The sequence below is a fragment of the Crocodylus siamensis genome, chromosome 10, assembly GCF_052110815.1.
Source record: "Crocodylus siamensis isolate JL-2025a chromosome 10, ASM5211081v1, whole genome shotgun sequence".
Classification (NCBI taxonomy): domain Eukaryota; kingdom Metazoa; phylum Chordata; order Crocodylia; family Crocodylidae; genus Crocodylus; species Crocodylus siamensis.
In genome coordinates, this window is record NC_143404.1 from 66,792,724 (window position 1) to 66,808,252 (window position 15,529).

Sequence of the window (15,529 nt, forward strand, 5' to 3'; positions counted from 1 at the left end):
ACAAATCACTAATTTGCTCAGCATCAGTAAGAAACCTTCCTTTGATAGGCAAGGACAGGGTTTTCATGCTGGAAGCAAATCATGATTCAGTCAGCAAGGGAGATTTGAGGGCCTGACATTTAAAGGAGCTAAAGCCCTGCCGGTCATATTGGTTTCACTGACCTAGTGCTTAGCACCTCTGAAAATCAGGCTGCTGCAATATTAAAAGAACTGAAATAATTTCTTGAGTGATACACTCAGGCATTTCAAGGCCTGTCCTATCATGATTAAGTAAGGCTGCTTGAAACAAGTTAAATGATGCCATGATGTTCCCCATTAGTGACTTTTTCATATGGGGAATGAGTGCAATTCCTAAGCTAGGCATGGGCAGTCTAACAGTTTGCTTCCCCTATAAGAAATGCAATGTGAAGCTGAAGCAGGGAAGGTATCTACACACTAAATGCTGTGCTGTGCAGGGCTATAAAGGTTATCTTTGGAGCTGAGATTGAACATTGTGTTGTTAAGGCTGCTGAGAGATCATGAAAGTTGTCTAGAGACTTGATCCTGCAGACCTTCCCTTATGTAAATTAGTCTTTGCAAGATCATTTGAATGGGTCTACCTTTAGGCGTAAGGGTGTGCAGGATCTGTGTGTTGAGGATAAAGAGCTGCAGAGTTGCTATAATCGCTGCAGTATGACCATTTATGGCTGATACTAAAACCTACAAGAATGTATCTCTAGTGGTTTGGGCCATTAGTTCTGCAAGGTTTTTGTGCTTGGTGATGTATTGAAATGTTTACTACTCCATCGCTGTCATCTTCAAGGAAGGAGAAACTGGGTTTCCTTTGGAGGACTGTGACAGTTCCTCCACTGTCAGTGGTAATGTGCTTGGAGCAGGAAGGGTTGTACGTGATTAGTCCCTAAGTCTTGTCTCTGACGTGCGCTTGCATGCTGGTTGCTTAAATCTAGTTTCAGTAGAGGCGTGGAGGTAAAATGGTAGCTATGGATTTATTTTTTTTCCTCTTGCAGAGCTGTATATTGATGAAGGGAGCCTCGGCTCATGAAACCCCGTGCTTTCATGAGCACAACTCACACACTTTGGTTAGTCTATAAAGTGCAGATCTACCCGGCCTTGTATGTATATCTTCTTTTCATACTTTTTTTTTCTAACAAGAGTAAAATGCTTGTTCCATTTGGGGCACTCTGATCTGATGCTCTTCACTGCCTCAGTGTTGCTTTAGATTCAGTTATTCTTTCTCTAGAAACACTTGTTCCCTCTTGTGGACACAGATACATTTGCGTAAGCTCTGGGCCCATTGCATCTGAAGTTTGACATTTATTTAATTTAGAACTGAGTAGATCTGAGAGAGGGAGAGAGAGAAAGCACTGGGATTTTTTTGTGCGTTTTGCATGAATTAAAGTAGTCTACATTTTCTAAATGACTTTTGTTGGGCCCAAGGATTCATTTCTTAGAGAGGGGACATGAGGCTGAGTAGGAAGTGGCACTAATCAGATGGCAGAAGGCTTGATAATAGAGAGATGGCTAACAGAGGTGTAGCTAGGATTCGGTTCCCCATGCCAGCAAAAGAAAACAGTTGTGTTTCTTTCTTCAGTGCCCCATTAAGGTAAAGCGCTGTTCTGAAAGTGCTCACTTCCCCCTGTAGATATTTAGCTACATAACAGGGATGCTTTTCTGGTTTTTTGTATACTGTGCCTTCAGATCTTAAAAAACTTCACAGGCTGCATAGGCAGTATTTCTCATGGGTAGTTCAAAACAGACTGCCAGAAGAGACACCCACATACGGTGCTCTCCTACAGAGACTTTTCTTTTTTATTCTATTATGCTTCTTAATGTGAAATAAAGTTCATCCTGGCAAAAAAAAAAAAAAAAAATCTCTCTGTCTCGGGGGGGGGGGGGGAGAACAGTTCCTTGGGACTGAACAGCTCCCAGCACCTTGTACCCTCTGATAGATGCAGTAAGCCCAAATGTGTGCCTTTGTGGGATGCTGAAGTGTTACTTTGCCCATTTTAATAATGAGAAACTGAGATGTGAGGAATCTAAGCGTCAAAGCCATCCCTAGGGAACAGCAAATTGGGGTGACCGCCCTGGGCCCCGTGCTTTGGGGAGGCCCAGCGGATCCGGGCGGAGCGGCTGCAGCCCATGCTGCAGGGCCCGCCTGGAGCTGGTGGCCCAGCCCCGCATGCGGAAGAAGCACGGAGACCACCCCCCTTTGCGGGGATACCACGGCCCCGCGCAGTGGGAAGGGAGCACCGCGCAGGCTGATTTGCCCCGGTCCCTGCACCTCCCTAGGGTCGGCTCTGCTAAGTGCTTGGCCTACGGTGTCACAGGCAGGGTATGGAAGATCCTTGAGTTGAATCCAGATCTCAGGAGCTCCAGTTCAGTGCTCAGCTGACCAGCAGCTTCCCTGGACCTCAGCTGCACAGTCTCAGGGATGTATCAAGAACACAAAGCTAATGAAAAGCTCCTGTAATGATGGGATGGGGAGTTTTTTGTCTCAATGAAGATTAAGCTCTGTGCCAAGCCATGGAAGCCTGTGGAGCAGTAATTACTCAGCACTGGCAATGCTTATTTTTTTTGCTGAATAAAGCCTTTCATGATTGAATATGTTTCTGATATGCCCTTGACGCATCACTCACAGGAGACAAGTGGGGAGTAGTTAAGAGTCTTACAATAAAAGTTGCAAAGTTTTAACGTACCTGCAGTGAGCTTTAATGAAATTCCATAAAAACACTGAACGTGTCCTAAAATTAGCTAAAATATTCTGCAAGTGACCTTGGCATTTTAATTAAACCCAGAGTGAAAGGATTCAGACAATCCTGTATTTTATGGAAGTACTAAAAAATAACCCAGGATAAAAATTCTTGGTGAGACGAAAGAAACATTTAATGGCTCATCGCCATCGTTGTAAGGATGTGAGTGGCTGCAGTATATTGCTCTGCCCTGCCTAAGCCTCTTCAAATAAGGAGCAGGCGCTAGCCCCGATTCACCTGTTCCCAGTGCTGCCTTCCCTACCCAACCTTTTGTAACTGCTACCTGGAGCCCCAGAGCCTGTAACCCAGACCCGCTTCATTGAATTACCTTTTATTGGTGCTAGTCAGCTCTCCTGTGTTGAAGGGAACAGAAGTTTGGGAATCTAATTGAAACACAACACGCTGCTTTGCTTTGAAAGAAAAAGGAAACCCTGAAACCCTTCAAATTTTTTTTTGAAAGGGATACAATATTTCTGTGTCATCGTTGATTATCATGTTCACAGTTTCATAGATGATGTAATTTGTACTCTATAATTTCATTCTAATTACTTACCGAGGAAAGGTCAGTTAATAATTAGAAAAGAGTCAGGCCCAAGCTTTGAGAAATGTCTGTCGGCATGTCTGAACGTCTTGGGTCACCGTTTTCAGAAGGTAAACAGAGAAAGAGGGAGTTGTCTTTTCAGAGGAGATTAAATGACATAATAGTTTGGATTAGTTTTGAAGAAATAATGGCTCATAGCAGGATTTTGAAAAAAAACAAATTCCTGAAAGGGTATCGGACACATTTCTCACGTTGAAAGAGTAGGAGCCAATTTAAAATTTCCCAAGAGGATACATGCCGCATGCCATCTTATTTCACAGCTCTGAAAACTAGGGTTACTCTGTGGAGCATTAAATCATAGAGCCAGGGTTTGCCAAGCTTAGGGGAAATACAAAGTAACCAAATAAAGATGCAGAGACTGTTCCCTGATTTAAAACTCAAACAAAGGCACGTAAAGTTTCAAAGAAACGCCAGCTGCAGGACTGCTGATAAGAAGTGCGTAGGAATGACAGCCTCTGGGCAACTTGCTCCATTATCTGAGATGGAGATGCGCAGGACTGCAAATGGACGTTGTACCTACTGCTATTGGAAAGTAGGGAAATACTTGCTTTTCAGAAATCTTGCTTCATACTGACTCGTGAATGAGAGTTCAGGTTTTTTAATGGACTAACATATACGTTAATGTCTTTTGCAGGGTGAGCGGGCACAGAAAAGACTTCAGATAAGATGTCTGTACTGAGATGAATTTTGCTTCAGACTCTGCCTGTGGAAGGCACGGTAGGATCCTTCCCCTCTCCTCCACCCTCCCTTTAAACTTTCTTGATGCTACTTCAACTATAGGTCCTAGCATGCATGAATAAGCAAGGTGCTGCATGCCTGTTTGCCAGTCAGTTTAACTCGTGGCCTCATCCCACTCTTGCACTAAATCAACCCAGGGTTTACACCAAAAGTAAATTACTACTCTCCAGAACAAAAGGGTGTGCAAGGTATAGGCACCCAGAGCGAAGCCTCTGAATCCCCTTCTGGGATCTTGCCTTGCTCAGGATGAGTATAACGTTTTCACTCTCTAGATCATTCTCCTTCCGTATCATTAATTTTTCAACAAGAGGCACAGCAGCACACTACTTAACAGAAACCCACCGTAGCATAGTGCAGTGAAATCTTTACTGATCAGCAGTACCCTGGCCCAAGGTGTAAAATAAGTCTCTATTTCCAGGATTCATACAGGAACAGGGGTGACGCATAGGAAGTACACCCCCTGAACGTGGCGGTGCACCCCCCGCAAAAAGGCACCGCCGACAATGTGGGTGGTTCACAATCCCCACTGGCTGCCGCCACTGCTGCTGGTGGTCACACACCCTTGGTCAGGCTTCATGGGAAGTAAAATTCAATATTTATTCATTTAAGCTGGTTGAGACATTTTTATTTTCAAGCTTCTAAGAGGGTATTAGAAACAAGACACGTTCAACAAAATCTACCTTCTTTGATGCAAAAGCATGAAGCATGGCTCTGAAGTCAGTGGGAGCCACTGGGGGTTGAATCAGACCCTAAGGGTGCTTATACATGTACATTGAGGCTACTCTGGTGCACTGGAATTACAATGCATTAGAGCAGACTCAATTAATCAAGTCTGCTGGAGCGTGGTAATTACCATGCTCCAGCAAACTCCAGAGGCACATGTATCAGTGTCCCTGTGCTCAAAAATGGCAGCACTGAAAAAGCTTTAGTTAAAGCACCCTGCTGCCATTGTTCAGTGTGGGGATGCTGATACACATGATGCTCTAGGCGCTTTAATTAGAGCAGCTCCCAGAGGATATGTATAAATGCCTTAAAATTCCTAGCTGGGTTCAGGTTTTGCATGGCTCTCACTGTACCCACCACCCCCATTTGCACGTACAGTTCAGGCAACTAAGCAGCACTAGTAAGTGCTTTCCCAGAAATTTTCACAAACATTGAGTTACTGCATGCACATTTTTGCATTGTTGTTCCTGTGAAACTTGAGGCTGGAACAGTTAAGTATTCTTATTTCTAATTCGTTCCCCTTAACGTGGTGTGACAGTCTATCATGGGACAGCAGCGGAAACTGAACCCTGGAGCACTAGCATTGAAAACATAAGCCTCTAACTGTTTCAGTGAAATAAATGCATCTCCCTGGCTTGCAGATGTAGTGGATTCTCTTGTAGAGTAGCCACTAAAAGAGGAAGAGACTCATTCTCTTCGTATGGGTGACACGGTCATAACATCTTGAGAAGGCCCAATATTTCAAAACTGTGCACTCAGTTATGCCAGGCTCTGCTTGTGGATAATCCTCTCCACTGACAGGAGATCTATAGATAAAAGGAGAAGCGTGTTTGTCTGCCATCAGAGATATACATTTCTCCCTTCCTTACTAGTGGAAGTTCTGTTCACAATCTGGTGACGAGTAAGCTCCAAAAGTAAAGAAGTTTGTACACGAGGATTAAGTATAGACAGGCAAAAAACCTGAGGCTGAACTGATTAAGTCTTCACAGGTTAGTCTAAACTGTGTAGACTGAATCAATAAGCAAGTGAACAGACATTCACTTTTGATTCTGGAAATGCAGCCACATGTCTGCAGTGGCCCAAGCCATAAGCCAGGGGGTATCAGAGCATGCCTCCCTGCTTGGCTGGAGCAGACAGCTTGGGGCAAGGCTAGCCCCACTACCCAGTGAAAAGGGGCTTGCCAGGCAGGTGCAAAGCATCCTGGGATGCTGGGGGACTGTAAGTTAACCTGAATCTAGAGGGACTCTGGGATGAAAGTTCAATAAACTGTATAACCTAAATCAGTTAAGTCTGATACTACATCCATCCAGGTTTATTTTAAACTGATTTGGGCCATTTTGGAAGCAGTTTATGTGCACTGAACTACTGTTGTGTTACAGATTTGAACCAGTTTCCGATCACTTATACCAGTTTCCTTGAATTCCTATCCTAGCCCATGAGAGAACTGCCTGTTACACATGCCATTGAAGTCGGTGAGATTTTTTACATCAACCTTACTGGCTAAGGTTCAGGTCCTACACTAAAACTGGAGCAAAGCTTATTATTTTACATATTTTGTTTTATACAGTAATTATTCCAGGATGCTTATGACTCTCAGAAGTTAAGAAACTCACCGTAAAAATCCATGTTTTCCAGGGCTTTGTCTGATTCAGGAGACGGTTCTTTCTTTTTTTACAAAACCCTCTCCACCGTTCTCTCTGAATAAACCCTCACAGTGTTTATCTCTGATGTCCTGGGACCCATGTGGCTGAAAGCCAGGTGTGGTAACATCAGGTGGATTCCATCATGCATGCCTTGATGTCATTACTCAAGAGGAGAAGCTTTACAGCGTTAAATGGCAGTGAGCCAGCTGTCATCCAGACTTGCCTTTAGAAGAACTTGTGCATTGAAAAAGCTTAAAAATAAATGAAAGTCAAATACCTGTTATCAGAGAGCATCTAACATGAGTCAGCAATGGATGCCCAATGACTGCATGCTTCCCGTTCCTCCCATAGCTATCCCCTTTTCAAACTCCCATCTTTTCCTTCCATTTCCTCTCCATCTTAGTCATTCTTGGCACTTTTTTCCTTATCCCTTCATCCCCATGTCCCATTTTCTCCTTTTTTTCTTTTCCTTTCCATCCTCTCCTCCTCCAGTCCCTCGTCTCCCTCTCAGCCCTCCTCTCTTCATACCATTATCACAAACCCACACACATGCGCTTCAGGATGAAGAGAGTGACAGGTGCAATGGGCAGCTGGAGTTTGTCTGACATGACAGTTTTCCCTTGTGCAAAGATGTGGGTTGCTGCAGTAATGCAGCCAAATAGAAAATATAGTCACAGCACACTCCAGAAATATGCCCTATATAAATTCCAGGCCTTGAATGACTGTATATGTGATGTTAATAGTTGTTTTGTGCATATGCAAACTGTATCTTGGTTCTTTATAACTCTAGTTGCTTTCAAACCTCTAAAATTCTGTGTAACAATACTGTCGGCTTAGTGTGGTTTCAGCTAGTTTTTAATGAATGGATACTATTCTATATTCAATTTGGGTCATATCTAGACAAAACGAGAGGCATGTGTGCACGGCACATTAAGGCGGGCTAAATGCTTTTGCAGCGCTTTAATGGTGTCGGCGTTTGCGTATTGCACATTAATTCCAGCCGCTGTAGGAAATTCAGCAGCGTAATGTGCCTTAAATGACTTGGGATGCAGCAAACTAAAACTCGTTCAAGGAGTTTGTTTGCTGCCCCTACAGCCGCAGAGTGAAGCACTGAGCTCCATGTAGCTCCACAGCTCTTCAGGAAGCCCTGCAGGCAGCCTGGCAGCAGCCCGGGCAAGCTGGCTCTGTCGAAGAAAGCAGTGAGCCTGATCTCTTTTTATTTCCCCACCACCACCCTGGAGCCTGCCTGAGCTGTGTGGGGGCCCAGCGTTTCCCTCCGTGGCTATGGTGCGCCCCCCCCCCCCCCCCCGGGACAGCCTGAGCCGGGTACCTGAGGGTGCGTGCTGCCTGGCGGGGGCCAGGCCACCACTGACATGGAAGGAAACATTACCCCCCCAGCCCCGCACAGCCCAGGGACTGCTCTGCCCACCAGGAGCTTGCCCTGTCCTTCCCGCCAGCAAGGCAGGTAAGTCAGCAGGGTGTGTGCACAACACGGGGATTTAATCAGCCCTAAATTGAAGCGGTGTTTTTTAAAACCCACTGCTTCAATTTAGGTCCCCTGTTTTGTCTACACGCATCCTTAGAGGACAGCTAATATTGGGAACAGCTGTATCAGATGCAAACTATCAATATTCACTTAATCCTGAAAAAAAATCTTAATTATATCGGCCAATATGCTCCATTTATCCTACTGTAACTCAAACACTCATGAAATCTCATGTTTAGAAGTTGAGATGAGACACCTCTAGATTAACTTGCTACTTTGAACATGTCCTTAAACCACTATGGGTCAGATGAGGCAGGGGCTGATCCATCTGTTAGACGTTTAAGTGTTATTCTTTTCCGGCCTTCTCAGTCTCTGAAAATTCATGATTGTATATACTTTTGTGACGCATCTTCATCGTACCTTTAAGACTGAGTCACAAAAAAAGCACTGAGGAAAAGGAAGACCCACATGCCTTTTGCAGCAACTATTTTTAAGGGATACGAGGAGGGTGGAATAGCACTTAAAAACCTAAGTCCTCTTATGTGCCTAATAGGTGAAATACAGTCCTTCCCAATGTGCCTCAGTTTGCACAGCTGTAGAAGAAATGCAACAACTTTAGACTTACCAGGATAATGCAAAGAACTAGCAAGAACTCTGAGATCCTTGAATGAAGTATCATATCAATCCAAAATTTGCCTGACTCACGGCTTCAGATGCATTTGAAAGCACAACAGTCTAGAATTGGGTAATTACATGGGTAATCCAAGTAGACTAGATGGGATTTTAAATGATAAATTCTCATGCTTCAGTGCAGCTAACTTCCTGGGTTTAGGAAGAAGCTCTTTCAGTGGGTAATTCCATATTTGTCCATTATAGTGTTTGTTGCATTTCCGTCTGAATAGTCTGGTCCTGGGCACTGTTAATGACAGGATATGCTAGACTGGAGATGGAGCTTTGGTCTGATTTGGTATGACAGTTCCTATGTTTCAGTTGCATAAAACATCTGGGATGAGATGATTTTCTCAATTACAATGATGTAAATCAGAAGCATCAGTGGCCTCCGTGGAATTACTTTTGAATTTGAATGAGCACAGTGACATCATAATCTTGCACCCTATGCCCCCCCCATATAGACTTGTGTCCCCAACCTATATGCTATGTATAATTTTCTGCTTGAGATGGGGAATATATTTACCAATTATTCTGACTCAATTGTATGTTGTTTCCTGTGCTAACTTGAAATTTTTCCTGGTTCTGTCACAACCAATCTGAATTAACAAGTAAAATACTAGGGCTTTATTGCCATAATAGGATTTCTGTTTTCAGAATGATAACCATGTCATGACACGTATTGATCTACTAAGATGGTGGTCGTCACTGAAAGCTGAATCTCTCCATTTTCCTATTGTCCTTTTTCTATTATTATATTTATTAAGAACATCTCTGAATTGTTGGCACTGAAGCTTGAGATGCTGCTAAACTGGGCATACGTGTGAAGGTATGTTTGCTCGGTGTTTATGAATAAGGTTATTTGGACAGGAAACGGCAATACTTCCACGTCTCCTTTTGGAACGAAACGTACTAATCTATCTCCCTTCCCAAGTGTTTCTTAGTGATCGCCTTCAGTTATTCCCCCCCCACCAATTAATTACAGTCATTTAGATGATGAACAGAGTCTATCTTGTGGCTACACCTAGTCAGTCTACCACTTGAAAAAAATGGTCTTACAACAATGCAGCCTTACATGCAGATTTTTTTCCTTGTGTCAGACCCATTTAAATGCACATTAGGATAAATGTATTGCAAGCTGGTTGCTCCCTAAAGTAAAACCATCACAAGGAAAAAGATTCCATCCACTTTTCCAGTGTAAGCTGCTAGCTAATCAGCAGTGATTGCCTTATTTTCTATGGGATTTAAAATTCTTTACAGGGATTTGGAGGTGAGAGGAGGGAAGGTTGAGCATGGAGAAAATGGTTGTACTGAGTAGGTTGTGGGAGTTTGTGGCTGTTTCTTTTCTTTTTGCCAAATCAAGATAAAACAAGTACGTGCGTCTGCCTCCTTGTCATTCAGCTGCAGAGTGCACTTTGTTAATACAAAATGGTGAAAACATTCAGTGCCAAAGGGTTTTAATTTTAGTCATCTAAGACAATGACAAACATCAACCCTTCCAGGTGAATTAAGTTACAGTGGAGGGTATAGCTGAGGAATAGTAATAAAGCAAACTGAAAATATTTGCTGAAGGGGAAAATTTGAAGACAGACTAGGCTGCAAATTTCTATAATGCTCACTCTTTCCTTAAGGCAAGCACCAGGCATACTACAAATAAACCAACAGCAGGGATCAACTCCTCCAGAAGTAGTACAAATTGGGGATAATTTTAACTATTGGCTACCTGCGCCCTTCATGACTCAATGGTTTTGCAGGAAATATAACCTGAAGGGGCAGTATGGCATGCTCTCTAGAGGAAACCCCCCCAGTGTGCTCCACGTATAGAACAGAAGCAGTGTAGACCGTGTGTGTGCGGGCTGACCCGCAGTGACCATATACCTTTAAACACTGGAGCTGAATGGGGGTAGCTCAATTCTTCAGTGTTACTTACAGCTAAGAGCTAATTAGGAACCCATGATTCCACTAACCCCATTAGTTCCTGGTTGAACATTTGAACAAATCACAGGTTTTAGTTGTTTTTTCCAGGCTGTTCAGGTGCATAGACCTTACACATCTAAATGACTGAGACTCACTGACTGCGCTGAACATCACTCATTCTCATCCATAATGGAGTTTTCTACATGAAAAGTAAGACTGGCATGTGCTGGACACAGGGCTTAAACTTCACTAAAACTACTCAGACTCTCCGTGTTAGGTTTGCACACACTGGTGAACGTTCAGCTGCACTTAGTGGATGGACCGGGACGAATTGATTGAAAATCACACAGCTCTAAGTTCGGAAGTCCCTTTTCCAGTCGTGCTTTCCCACAAAGCAACTCATAACCTGCTAGCATTTATGTAAGGATAAGAACTAACTAAGCAAATGTATGTAATAGGCTCCCTGCATTTGGGAGTGGAAACTTTAATTAGCCAGTGTATCACCAAAGTAATGGATGACGTTAGAATTTGAGGAGTCCTTACCTGTTCCTAGACCGAATTTCCCCCACATGCTCTTTTACTTCTTCCAAACCTTCTTTCTCTGAAAAAGCAATGTTTGAGTTAGTTTTGTTTATAAAAGAAGGATAACCTGCTTTCTCCTTTTACTGCAATAATTAAATTATTTTCTTTCCTTCTATTCTTCCCTGTTGGGTGGTTACGATATTTTCTTTATTAAAAGTCATCTACATTGCTTTCCTGAATTAAGTTGCTCTGATCTTTGTTGCTTCTGCTATTTCTCTATTTTTTTTTTTTATGATAAACTGATGTCTTCCCTTTTGTCTCATTGCTCTCCCTTAAGGCTAACTTCTTTGTAAAACTCTTGGAATAAAAAGCTTTGAAATAAAGGGTAGGAGAAGCGGTGAAAGCCTTTGTTTGGGACTTAAACAGAGTGGGTTCAATTCTCTGCCTTTCTATAGACTTCCCATGTGACTTAGAGCCGGATCCTATTATATGCATTAGACACTGAGTCCCCTTTTTGTAAAATAGGTATAACAGTACTTCCTTACCTGAAAGGTGTTGGCGAGGGTGAGTACATTAAGCAGTGTGAGGTTCTCAAATATAAATAGATAATTAATTATGTGAAAACTATTGATGAAGCATTTTCCAGGGTAGGTGGAGATGATTTCTTCCTTTATATATAAGTGTATAAGTTTTTCCAGGGAAGGAAAAACTTTGTTTCTCAAGAATATCCACTTCTCGGTGCTGCTTGTCCTTTTGATGTCAAAGGCCTTTTTCATCCTTGCAGATAAACGTATGCAACTCCTCCTGATTTTCAAGTGTTAAACACAGGGAACACACTTCGGCTGCCTATAGATGTGCTCGTTTACTTTTTAATTAAAATGCGAGCACGTCACCTCTCTGTCACATGTATTAAGCCCACCCCCCATTTAAAAATGGCTGTGGGGGTGCTTTAAATAAAGCTTGTTAAGTGAGCTTTATTTAAGCACTCTTGCGGCCATTTTAAAATGGGGGGGCGGGGTTAATGCATGTGACAGTGAGCTGTTTTAATCAGCACAATTGTTGGGGAACCCCTCTAATCAAAAAGGCCCCTCCTCACCCCCAAGCACAGGTACAGGCAGCCTTCATTCCCATTCAGTCTGCAGGTGTCTCATTGGAGGAAGTGACAGAAGTCGAGGCCTGGAAGGGACTTTGCGAGATCATGCTCTGGGCAGGAAAGACTGCTGGGGTCAAACAGCCCCGGCACGGTGGGCATCCAGTCTCCTTTTGAAGATCTCCAGGGTAGGTGCCTGCGTCACACGCCTCTGGGAGTCTGTTCCAGCAGCTGGGATAGAGGCAGAAGTCCAGAGAGGCTTGCCAGGTGATTTTTTTAGGATAGTTTGGCCTGATTTTTTTTTTTTTCTTTTTCAGCCCTGTAGCAGGAACCCCTAACCCCTGCTCCTTAGAAGGTGGGTAGGCACCTGGGCAAGAGCCTGCTGCTGAGCAACATGCAGCCAGGGAAACACAGTATGGGTTATAAAGTGCATCAGGGGAGAGAGTAGTGGCTGCAAAGCCTCAGCACCTGAGAGCAGGATGAGTGCTGAGCCACGTGCCCTAAAAGGGTAGAGCTGCAGCTTACTAAAAGCCTGGCTCCTGAGCCGGGGGCAGCCTGGCCCTGACTCTCATTGCAAGCAGAACTCCTGCTGGCCGGGGCTGTGACAGGGGAGCCGAGCCAACACGGGTACCCGAGGAGCTGCAGAGAGTCGGCGGCCAAAGGGTAGGACGAGGCTGGGACCCAGGGAGACCCAGCTGATCAGCAGGGGTTTAGCTGGCAGAGTACCGGAGGACCAGGTGTGGGTGATAGGGGTAGTAGGGAGCCCACAGGCAGGGATGCTTACAAAACACCTTGCACTAGGAGAGTCTAAAGTCCAAATAGCCCTCTTAATTTTTTTCCATGCAGGCAAGTCAGCAGAGTGAGACCCTGAGAGGCTGGAGCAGGTGAGCGGAGCAGGATTTAGGCAGTCACTAAGGGGCATCACAGCCTCCCTGGGGTGCTGACCTGCCACAAGACCCTCTGCTCGAAATATTCACCTAGTTTGTGCTTTTGTGCCCAGATGGGTGCATGCAACTCCCTGACTGCAGCCGTATCTGCCAGCACTGGATTTAGCTCACAGGTGAGCCTGCCAAGTACACGTACATTTGCACACCAGGAAATAGGCATGTATATGTGGCCGGGCATACGATTATAATTCTTTCCCTATGGGCAGAGAGGTGGCTAGCTGTGTTAGTCAAAAGTCAAGCGGAAGATGGAGTAGGCTGACACTTTAGAGACTAACTGGTTCAGAGACGGCCGTCTTTGTCAAATGCAACCTTTGCTATGGGTGATCTATTGTTAGAGACCACAGTTACAGTCATTCTGCATATAGCAAGTGACCGTGATGCCAGCAATTTGAGGAGTGGCGTCTTAACCATTAAGATACCACTTAGTTAAGTTTCTGCTTGGTAATGGAAGAAGTGCACTCACTTCTCGATGACATGGTCTTAGTTTTCATACAAAATCCTCTTTCCTATGACTTTCTTCTGGTTATTAAGGCTATGCGATTTCTTTTTTCCCTCTTTGAGCTATGCTCAGGCCATTCAGTTTGCCAATAATTTGAATACCAACAACATGGCTCATTTTGACAGTCTGAGTTTGACAAGCTACTATAAGTCCTTTCACTGAATTGTTGGTCTGTCATGTTATTTCTCCTACTAATGGTATAAGAGCTGATAGCGAGTTGAATACCTAAAAATAGATGTGCAGAATAGGCCTTCAAATTTGTAGCTAGAAGCTGGTATTTTATCATCTTGGCTTATTCTGCCATTATATGGTGTAATGTGAGAGCTTAAAATAACTAAGTGCCAGTTTTGTGCCAAAAATATAAAGTGTCATTCAGTATTACAGTATCTATTTCAGCTAGGAAAGCTCCTCTCACTTCCAACAGTAGCTTTCCTAGCAGAAATAATTCAAAGGACTGCCACAAAACTGAATGCTTGCAATGGACCAAATTATTCAACACAAGTTGAATTCTAAATGTGGATAGAAGTGGTAGAGGAGATGGGGCCATCTCTCTAATATTGCAATTAATCCTCATCTGCATCCCAGTTTTCACTTCCTCCGGAGTCGGTGCGTGATACGTTGCCCTGACAGCTCCGCCGTCTTCGCTCTGCTACATGAAGTTCATGTTCACCCCTGCAAGGTAGCTGATAGTTTGGAGTGCTGACTTATGGATGCATCATTGGTGCTGACTTCCCAGGAGAGAGCTTTGAAGAGACACTTTCAGGTTCCACTGAGTGGAAGCAGAAAAGCTGCCGTGCCTGTTTCCTACTAGCCTGGATAGTCTTGCACTAATTTGTGTTGTTCCAGGAGTTGTTCATGCATATAATGAATATGCAGTAGTTTTCAATGAGCTGGAACCTTCTGCTTCAGATGGTGCCTCGGCAAGTTGTTTCCTTGCTGTAATGCAAACAAAGTGTTTCCTTGTTTTGACAGAGTGTGCATCGTGACCACGGATTTAACATGCCTCTCCTGAAAGACATATCATGTGGGAAGATGATTTTGCAGAAAGCCACGAGGCAGTTTTAAACCGGCTGAAGTACATGGCTCCGCATGTTCACAGAGCTGCTGCTCTATTGCATGTGCTACATTTGTATTAATATCTGGGCAAAACTGAAGCTAGAGTGGCACTTATCTCCCTTTTACACTATGTTGCTTCCAATACAGTCTGTTTCTGTCTATTTACTGAAGCATCAAAGACATTGCCAACTTTTATCAATTGGATAAGGACCAGATAAGGGGGCTAGAGGTGGAAAGCCAAACCAATTTAGCTATCATAAATCTCATTTAAAGAGGAGAAAAGAAGCATTTTTTCAAGGCTTTAGATTCTCCCATAGTTATCCATTACAGGAAATTCAATATTCCTGCCAAGGGCTGGGCCAAATGGTGCTATTTAATGCGGGTGGCCATACGTTGCGTATTGGCTGGGACAGTCCCACATTTCAGAGGCCGATCCTGGCCAGCCAGTGAAAATTAAAAGGAGCACGCCAGGCGGGAGCTATGCAATAGGAAGCCCTAGCATGCCGCAAAATTTCTCTACTTCCCGGAATAGTTTAACTTGATTAGTGGAATGAACATTAAAAAGGGGATTGTTAACACCTGTGCAATCGAGAACAATGGGTCATTAACGGGCGATACCAGTGGTGCCCTGCCCTCAATTCTGCCTGCACCAGCATAGGCGGGGGACACTCTGGGCTTTCACATTGTCCCAGATTTCGCATTGTCGCTATCCCGTCTGGTCACTCTCTGTTGACTGATCTTCTGGGGAAAGTAGGTAGAAGCTGATCACCAGCCTTGCAAACTTCATCTTGCCACTTGAAACAGGTCAAGGTTATGTTCAAGTGTGTTGTAGACTGGAGGGGCTGGGATATGGCATGTTGGCATACAACACAGAAGCATCTCATCGAG

At 44.0% G+C, this 15,529-nt stretch overlaps 1 long non-coding RNA gene across 2 annotated transcripts in view; it reads right to left on the reverse strand.

Annotated features, from left to right (window-relative positions):
- Window positions 1-15,529, reverse strand: part of LOC149856760 (uncharacterized) — a 65,742-nt gene that overhangs the window by 14,107 nt on the left and 36,106 nt on the right. Inside the window, exons 3-5 of one of the 2 annotated variants that reach the window (XR_016444454.1) lie at window positions 11,071-11,128; window positions 6,426-6,706; window positions 4,671-5,618 (exon numbers count right to left, since the gene is read on the reverse strand). This is a non-coding gene — a long non-coding RNA (uncharacterized LOC149856760). Of the gene's footprint in view, window positions 1-4,670; window positions 5,619-6,425; window positions 6,707-11,070; window positions 11,129-15,529 lie in introns of those variants that run through there. The other variant, XR_016444453.1, reaches the window with a different exon arrangement.